The sequence below is a fragment of the Electrona antarctica genome (genome assembly GCF_951216825.1).
Source record: "Electrona antarctica genome assembly, chromosome: 23".
NCBI lineage: Eukaryota > Metazoa > Chordata > Actinopteri > Myctophiformes > Myctophidae > Electrona > Electrona antarctica.
The window spans coordinates 5960383-5968859 of record NC_136804.1 but is presented as its reverse complement, the minus strand read 5'-3'; the positions used below and the strand labels follow the sequence as shown (position 1 = coordinate 5968859).

General features: G+C 41.3%; 1 long non-coding RNA gene across 1 annotated transcript; it reads left to right on the top strand.

Annotated features, from left to right (window-relative positions):
- The first annotated feature begins 1392 nt into the window (after positions 1-1392).
- Positions 1393-7908, top strand: LOC306916028. The gene is made up of 3 exons (XR_013788915.1): positions 1393-1495; positions 3328-3450; positions 6053-7908. It is a non-coding gene; the product is annotated as an uncharacterized lncRNA (long non-coding RNA).
- The last annotated feature ends 569 nt before the right edge of the window (positions 7909-8477 follow it).

Genomic DNA, 8477 nt, shown 5'->3' with positions numbered 1-8477 from the left:
TCAAGGAGTTTAGCAGACACAAAGGACAGAACTGGACTTCTTAAGACACTGAACACAGCAGACATTCAGGGGAGAGTATTGTGAACATCATCAGTGGGTAGATAGACACACAGTTTGTCAATGTAGACAGTGCTGTAAAGATAGCCTGGCTTGGCCATCTTTTGTCACCAGCAGATGAAAATACATCCTGGTCAAAGGTATTTTACAAGACCATCCCATCTAAAGTGGAAACAACAGCCAAATCCATTCAAATGATACACTCAAAGTGTATGACCTAAATGCTATCTATTCAAGGGTCATCATACTCCTGCCTATTGACTGTGATGTTCATGTGGAGGATGCCCTCGCCTATGAGCTGGCACCAGTCTTAACTGCCATGTCCACTGAGGATGGAATGAAAATTCAGAAAGTCAAGTCCACCATGAGTCCACCAAGGAGATGTGGTGGATATGACCACTTCCAAATAAGCATTTATTTAGCAATGGAAATGTGCTAAATTCTGTGCTCATTCTGTAGGAGAATGAGCGTAGGGAGAGGGCAGTGACAGGGCACATATGGGGCTAACTATTCTGCTGATATGTCAAACTTGCAAACCAATTAATTGTGCTGCCAAATAAACACAAAGGATTATGGCTTCAAACCACAGGCCATTATATTACAGGTAGCCCCGTGTGATGTGATTATGCCATTCAATGGGGGTCCGTAGACTAAATGCATGTCAAACTGGGGGTCCTTGAAATTGAACGGGTTGAGAATCACTGCTAGAGCCGTAAAACTCTTCTCTTATATGGGGGTCCCTGGCATACCTTTTTCAAATGGGGGTCCGTGGGCTAATTAGTATCAATGTGGGCGTCCTTGACATGAAAAGGTTTGGGAACCATGTGCCCATGATGATCAGGATCAACCCAGACAACAGTCTCAGGAAAAAAAAGTCTCATTTGCCCCAGAACTGACTCCGCCAGATGGGGGCAGTATCAATTAACAAGTTCACAATAATCCAATGTGATTGTGATTGAAGATTTACCAGTGCAGTGATAGGACCACATTATACCCCTAAATGGGCTTTGTTGTTGCTTTGAAATAGGTTATTTGTTAAATACATTCTTGAATTATTTTGTGTGGCACCTGTTACGAGGGTTCCAAGAGGGGCTAGGCCCTGCTATGCTTAGATGGTACTGAATTGTCTGTGATCAGGTGTCTATAAGTGCTAATATTTAGAGATGAGCACCAATATTAGAGATGCAAACTCTAACAAAAGCTGCTCGTTTGAAAATGAAAACCCTGTAGTTTTGTCAGTAAAATGGGCTTTTTGTGTGTGTGTGTGTGTGTGTGTGTGTTTAGTTATAAACTCCACCGACCCCGCCTATATAGGGCAGGCCCTAGTGGGTCAGCCCCCTCTCTGTCGACTGCCGATAGACTGTCAGCAGACATCATCAGTGAGGTAGCCTGCGCTTTTAGCTTGTTTTAAACTCTCTGACTATGCACAGACAACCAGGTAAGACTTTATGAATGATGCTGGAAGCTGGAGTATGAAATATTGCTCGTTTGAAAATTAAAAACGCTGTAGCTTTGTCAGTGAAATGGGCTTTGTGTGTCGTGTGTGTTTAGTGTGAGCACCCTTTTTTATTCCCTGAAGAAGACATCCTAGGTCGAAACGTTGGATTCTTGTCAATAAATATACAGCATCGTAGCTACGGGTGTGAGGCCTTTTTCTTATTTTTACTAGTGTGAGCACTATAAAATCAAGCATGGGACCTACTTAAAGCTGACAAATGGGTACTCTTTCCTGGTTGGCTGAACATTGTTCAACCTAAAAGCCTACCTGAAAATGTATTTTACTACAGAACAGTGGTTCTCAACTAGCCGCAATTTGCAACTCTAGATTTGTTTACAATGGGATGAATCTAGAGTTGCAATACCCTCCATTGACTCCCCACTCAACCAATTTGGTTTGTGGTCTGCTTGTCTTAAACAACGTTAAACTCACCAACATTGCAGCTGTAGTCCAAGCTTGAATTATCCTCTTTTAATCTGCCGAGCTTGTTTTTCATAAAAATCCCCCGTAGACATGTTACGAGCTACTTTCTGTAGAAATTCTGTGCAGGTGATTATTTTTCTCTAAGTGCTGGAGTTTGGAAGAACTCGTCATAAGTCACTGAACGGCCCAGCGTACCAACTGTTTCGAATTTGCACATAATGCAGGAGGCAGCAGCGCGACCCGTTAACAATTCAAGCTTGGACTACAGCTGCAATGTTTGAGTTTAACGTTGTTTAAAACAAGCAGATCACAAACCAAATTGGATGAGTGCGGAGTCAATGGAGGGTATTGCAACTCTAGAGTTGCAAATTGCGGCTAGTTCTCCTCAACCAGTGTCCAGTGGTCTTTGAGGGGGTTCCAGGTGGTGGTCACCTGACCCAGCTAAATGATGGAGATTTGGTAAAATGAAACCAAAACTTAAAGGGACCTGTGTCAATTTGGTTTTTATTTTACACATGAGTTACATTATTGTTAAACATCTGAATTAGTTTGTGAAGTTAATTTCCAAGAAGTCTACACAATTAGAGAATTTTTGAAGAATTGTTTTATTTTTTATTTTCTTATCAACATTTGCCTGTTATCTCCTATGGTACCAATCTCAATACAGCATGGCAATATGTACCTATTCTTTTGTTTTGGGTCTGCAAGTCTAAATCTCATCAAATAATTGTCTGTGGCTCAAATGCAGAATAAATAAAGAGCCTTGATATGAAAAGGGTTGAAAACCACTGATTAGAAGACTTATTTAACAGTTGCAGAAAAATAATTGCCTCCCTGGTGATCATTGAGTGTCAATGATTACCACCTGGACAGAGACACACACCCCTACGCAATAAAGAGACTGAAGTCTAATTTCTCTCCAAATGCCCTTGAATATGATTGAATATGATTGTATTACTGTGATTATGGTAAGCTAAGATCACATTTGATATCATAGCTCGGTTTGTGTTGAGGTTCCAAGTGGAGCTAATAACATACACCATACCTGTAACTTTCACTAGGCCCCCCTCAATTGTTTTTTTTAACTAAAGTATTTCTTATGTGTACTCAATCTTTTAAGCAAAGGAGAACATTATAAAAGGATACCCTAGTAACGGTACAAACAAACGTAAGAAATAAAACAGAAAAATAAGAGTTAAATTACAGTGCAGAAGAATAATTAAAACATGTCGATGAAAGGCAAATAGAATAAAGTTTTTAGCTCTCATTTTGAAAGAACAGAGTTGCAGCAGTTCAGTTTGTTCAGGTATGTGGTGGTGCATATTAACTAAATGCTGTTTGGATTCCAGGGACAGGAAGCAGAGCTTCCCCAGATGACCTGAGAGGTCTGGATGGTTCATCATCACATCTCAAGAGAAGACCAGCAGTGATGCAGGCCGCCATGTTACCAGTGATCAAGTTACACAGAATAGGTATGACCTGTTTTACTATGTTACTGTAATCATTTAGTCTAATAGGTACTGCTTTAATACTCTAAACATGTTCACTGTTACAATTATTAGCATACATCTGTTCTTTTTGGCGAGCGACAAAGCTGTGTGGTGAATTACTGCACACCTTGGATGTCATGTGTACAATTTTAACACAAATGTTCTCTTCTGGGGTTCCTAGCACACTGTTTTCAGGGTTTCAACTTGGGGGGTCCTTGACATGAAAAAGTGGAGGACCACTCTCAGAATCTATGAATAAAACAATTGATCACTGTTTATTGGTAGAGTTGTCCTGGTATCAGAAAAGCTGCTGATGCTGCCTAAAATGCTTTTATCGGTATCGGCGAGTATGCCGGTCTACTCTATCCTGATCTGATACCACGTAATTTATCACATGATGATATTTCAGAATAGTAATACATTTTGATTGCTTCAGTAGTTGGTGTTGCACTATTAAATATAAGATGTGTGAAATTAAGACACAGTTCAAATATGATTATTGTGTGGGTTCGTGGCCTGAAAAGATTGAGAGCCACTAACGTTACAGACGGAAACTAGGCTTCAAAATACAATTCTAAAGGATTAATAGAGAAATTATAATCATCCACACATCTGTCTGCACTGCACATGATTTATTTCTGGCTGTATGAGTTTGCCAATGTTATTTAGTCTACACCAGTAGGTTCTCAGACATTTTCATGTCAAGGACTGATTGATTGATTGAAGTATTTATTAACAGTTTGGAGAATTACAGTACATTTCAAGTACAACTAAATACAAGACTTAACTGTGGACGACACCATAAAGCATAACAATATAATTCAAAATGATTTAACGATTTTGATATATATTTTTAACAATAGCTGTACAAGCTCTCAACGCAGCACAAAGTGACACACTGTGAGCTTGTAGATCTGCTATATCTGAACAGCCAACATAATAATGGATAAAGTTGTTAAAATTATTGTCGTGCTAGTCATGCTATATTAAGAGGACAATTCTACAAATGTCTTCTAAATCCTGACAGTTTTTCAGTTTCTATATAAGTGGTTCTCAAACTATTTCATGTCAAGGACCCCCATATTTATTTGGCCGCCGACCCCCATCTCGAAATGTGTTGTTCCAGGGACCCCCAGAAGCAAAGTTTTTAGTTAAAAAAAAACTGTAGCGCGGCACTCGGTCCCTTAAAACACCAAAAGGGGTTCCCGTCCAGAATGGGTTAACGACCACACCCAGCGACCCCTGGGGGTTCCCGGACCAACGACTGATGCTGCGTTCACAAAGGCAGATGCAAAGATACACATGCATATTTGTCGCTTTGTATCCGTGTTGCTCACACAGTCGTTGACGTCATCAAGCGTGTCGTTCCACAGGCGCCACTGAAGTGCCAATGACCACAGTAAAGCACACGCTCGAGTGTAATGTTGCGCTCATACAACAGTCACCATTTAAAGGTATCTTCAGGGATTTCACTTAATTCAAATATCTTTTTTTGAGCGGTGCCTAGCCGCTCCAATACGCAGCACTGTGTGTGTCCCTGTGTGTGTGTGTGTGTGTGTGTGTGTGTGTGTGTACTGTATGTACATACATACTGTATGACGGTTTCAGCAGTATGACAGCTGCAGTAGCGCTGTGTGACCTGGGGTTTGCGCTAGAGTTCAGTACAGTACAATAACAATAACAGCATAGTTGCACCGCCCTGTTCACACGGGTGTGATTTCTTTTTCTTTTTTATAGTCATTAGAACTTCACTTGAACCAAGGACGTGTGTTTTCAATTAATATATCCTGGTTAAATTGGAGTTTGAAGTTACAAACATGTTTGAAAGTGAAGTCTAGCACCACTTTACGAATTGTCACGCAGATTAGAGGGTAGCATGGGTCTGCCCCGAATGGATTTTTTTTCCCAAGCCAGTGGGAAGATGCAAGTTGGAACATAATCTGTGTGGAGCATGACATTATCTGTGTGGACGGGCACTAATATATATATATATACACACACACAGAGCAGAAGTTGCAGAACACACGACGCAGCTCGTCTGATTACACTTACGGGACGGACGGACGGACGGACGGACGGACGGTCAGACCAGGTCTAATACATTTGAATTATCCTCGGTTCATTTTGGACCGCGTCCGGTTTTCCTCGGTCCGGTTTTTAATCCGGACATTATTAATTAGTGCAGGTTCATTCATATGCATTTATCTGAAACTGAAAACCGGTGGTCATGTCATAATACCTATGTACGGTATGAGTACATTATTACTTTTAGATAAATAAAACCTGTGGGTTTCACTTATCCACGGTCTGTTTCGGTCCCAAACAAGTTAATCTACGGGTGAACATTTGACTAACAGCAGATCTACAAGCTCACAATGCTCACACATTTTGAGCTTGTAGATCGGCTCTTTTTGGCCAAGAGACTTGCCGTAGAGGGAAAAAGGAGCGGACCAAGTATAGAAGCTGGGGCACCCTGGTCAACTAAATGTATACAGTAGTGTGAAGTGTATAAAGTTGGGTCTGAACTTGAAGGCAGATTGATGCACAAATCCAGCTCTTATCAGATCTATGTTTTCTACCTCAGATACCTGTCCAGACCAGGACCTACCTAAACCAAGACGTTGCTGCTGTGATCAATGTGGAAGAGGCTTCACTTCAGTTTACAATCTCAAAATCCACCAAAGAATTCACACTGGAGAGAGGCCTTACAGCTGTGATGAATGTGGGACGAAGTTCACTCAAATGTCTCACCTCAAGACACACAAGAGAATGCACACTGGAGAGAGGCCTTACAGCTGTGATCAATGTGGGACAAAGTTCACCACAATGTCTCACCTCAAGAGACACAAGAGAATGCACACTGGAGAGAGGCCTTACAGCTGTGATCAATGTGGGGAAAGCTTCACTCAAATGTCTACCCTGAAGACACACAGGAGAATTCACACTGGAGAGAGGCCTTTTGGGTGTGATCAATGTGGGGAAAGCTTCACTGAAAGTTCTACCCTGAAGAGACACAGGATAATTCACACTGGAGAGAGGCCTTACAGCTGTGATCAATGTGGGAAAAGCTTCGCTCTAATGTCTACCCTGAAGACACACAGGAGAATTCACACCGGGGAGAGGCCTTACAGCTGTGATCAATGTGGGAAAAGCTTCGCTCTAATGTCTACCCTGAAGACACACAGGAGAATTCACACTGGAGAGAGGCCTTTTGGGTGTGGTAAATGTGGGACAAAGTTCAATCGAATGTCTCACCTCAAGAGACACAAGAGAATGCACACTGGAGAGAGGCCTTACAGCTGTGATCAATGTGGGGAAAGCTTCACTCAAATGTCTACCCTGAAGACACACAGGAGAATTCACACTGGAGAGAGGCCTTACAGCTGTGATCAATGTGGGGAAAGCTTCACTCAAATGTCTACCCTGAAGACACACAGGAGAATTCACACTGGAGAGAGGCCTTTTGGGTGTGATCAATGTGGGGAAAGCTTCACTGAAAGTTCTACCCTGAAGAGACACAGGAGAATTCACACTGGAGAGAGGCCTTACAGCTGTGATCAATGTGGGAAAAGCTTCGCTCTAATGTCTACCCTGAAGACACACAGGAGAATTCACACCGGGGAGAGGCCTTACAGCTGTGATCAATGTGGGAAAAGCTTCGCTCTAATGTCTACCCTGAAGACACACAGGAGAATTCACACTGGAGAGAGGCCTTTTGGGTGTGGTAAATGTGGAAAGTTATTTAGTCAGTATAAAACATTAAAAACTCATCAGTGCATCCATTCTGGAGAGTGAAGCCTTCCTACTGTGACCAATCCAAGAATTTCTAATCGGTTTCTTTATCTCAGATCCAAGCTGCCAATATTTCCATTTCCATAGTAATTTGCATAACTGACCAAATTTAAAAGATCCTGTTATTTCTACCTTCTTCACCCCCCCCCCCAACACACACACACACACACACACTTCATTTCTCCTTTCATTGTCAATGGCAAATATTGAGACCTGTGAGGACAAAAGCTGTATATAGGAGGGTCTAGCACCCCTCAAATAGGATCGTGAATCTCAACTCAGGTTTTACTGACTTTAAAGAAAAGATCCATCAGTTAGTCAGGAGTGATTTGGTGCTTGTTGTTGTGACATTTAGATTTGTTGTTCCACCTTTTTCCCCCTCGATGTTTAAAACTTTAAATACTCTATAAAAGCTTTTAGGGACACACACTGCAAAGTAGCTTAATTTCACTTCACTTGACCAAAAGTGAAATGAGTGTGGAAAATATTATTTGCACATGACACATTTTGTTTTGTTTCTGATCCTAAGATTTCTTTCTTCAGCCTGGTGAATAGAGCTGTTCAATGTAATGCCTGTATGGGCCACTATCTGCGCATTGCCCTGTGATTTGGTTTGCCTGTACGATTGTGTCAATAAACCACACTGTTTGCCTGCATCAGTCTGTATTTGTTTCCTCCAACCTGCTCTAGTTTAAGTTTTATTCAGTCCTTATTGCAGCAGCAAACTCGTTGTACAGCACTATGAATCATACTGTACACTCCTTGGGCTAAAAACGGCCATAGCCACTTGCCCAAATGTGATGACCCGTCACATTTCTGAAGACGGCTATGGCCGTTTTTAGCCCAAGGAGTGTTTTCCGTGCAAAACCAATGCTTGCAATTGATTCAGAATCATGAATAACCCCTAGTTTGACATGCTGCATGATACTTAAACATAATTAAAATTTATATGGGTTTTCAATGGTACCCTGACGTTCAACCCCTGAATTTACCATGATCCAAAATTTAGATAATCAATTTTTAACATGTTATTTGGATGAACCTAAGGATCATAAAAAACCTTGAACGATTACTATTGCAATTTATTTTGGGTCAAATCTTAGATTGACTGGCCTACCAGTTGGAAGTTTGCTGACGTTGCAGCTTGCAAGAAAATATTCAAGGTAGAAAACGTTTTTTAGTTTTTTTTTAATGTGTTTGTGATTGAAAAGGAGACG